The following is a 995-nucleotide window of genomic DNA, read 5'->3' as shown; positions in this document are numbered from 1 at the left end:
AGTCTTTTTCTCCGAGGATCTTTATTTCCTGGTCAATGCTCTCAATCTCCTCCAAGGTGATTCCAGTCCACCTCCGCAGGTGAAGGAGGTGATATTCCCGAACTTGCTCATCATCTGCTTGACCACTTTCCACAGCAGATTTCAGTGCAGACAACCTATGTTCCACCTCTTTCTTCTGTCTGTATCTCTCTATTTTAGCCTTTCTTTGAGACGCCATAGCAAGGAGGTTAGCATAGGCCACGAAAGAATTAGCAGTGTTATTTTCAGCTGAGTTGTTCTTGTCAAGTTGTTGTTTGGGCAGCTGAAACTCTGCTATATGGTAATAATGGCACTGAGTTAAGTAGTTTATAAAATGTTCTCGAGCCTGCTGTAAATGATCTAGCCGCTTGCTGGGGTTGACTTGTTTCATGGTGAGGGCTCCTTGTAACGCTGGCACCATCAGGTACTTCAGGTCGATGGACGCAATTTCTTCTAAATCTTCGTTTCGGCTGAACAAATCGAGTTGCGATAGCATTCAGCAGCCTTCTCAAGTAGATCTAGTCCCTTGATCACTCTGTCCTGAATTATCGTGGCGCCGGTGGGTTCATTGGCTACTTCTTCCTCCAGAAGCTGTTTGCTGGTTTCGAACAGCTCGGGAAGTTGAGGCAGCTCCAAGCTATCTTCGGAAGCTGCCATCTTGGAGTGGGAGGAACCCAGAGCATTTGCTTCGGGGTTCAAGGGCAACCAGGCTAACGTAAACTACGCGTGCGGCAGACCCCGGAAGTGGCGCTGCACTGGCCACTCCCGCCATTGATACCAAAGCCGTGAGGGACTCTCGGGAGCGGCGATTAGCCGGCCGGGCAAGGCAGCCGTCTCCATTGACTCATTTTACCAGGAAGCCTGGTAGACTCTACTGGCATCTGTTAAAAACACACACAAGCAAAACTCTAGGCGCTATTTTACAGCCTGCTTCTCGCGGCGGACCAGGAAGTTTCGTGGGGTCTGAGGGGGGGGGG

The 995-nt window shown here is 50.2% G+C and overlaps 1 protein-coding gene and 1 pseudogene across 1 annotated transcript in view; one reads left to right on the top strand and one right to left on the bottom strand.

The window, feature by feature from the left end:
• LOC105742690 overlaps positions 1-675 on the bottom strand; it is a 963-nt pseudogene extending 288 nt beyond the window's left edge.
• Positions 1-995, top strand: part of Sergef (secretion regulating guanine nucleotide exchange factor) — a 278,435-nt gene that overhangs the window by 181,989 nt on the left and 95,451 nt on the right. The gene's annotated exons all lie outside the window — the stretch shown is intronic.

This window comes from Octodon degus, unplaced genomic scaffold (assembly GCF_000260255.1).
Source record: "Octodon degus isolate 3935 unplaced genomic scaffold, OctDeg1.0 scaffold00067, whole genome shotgun sequence".
NCBI classification, from domain to species: domain Eukaryota; kingdom Metazoa; phylum Chordata; class Mammalia; order Rodentia; family Octodontidae; genus Octodon; species Octodon degus.
This window is presented reverse-complemented; position numbering and strand designations above follow the sequence as displayed.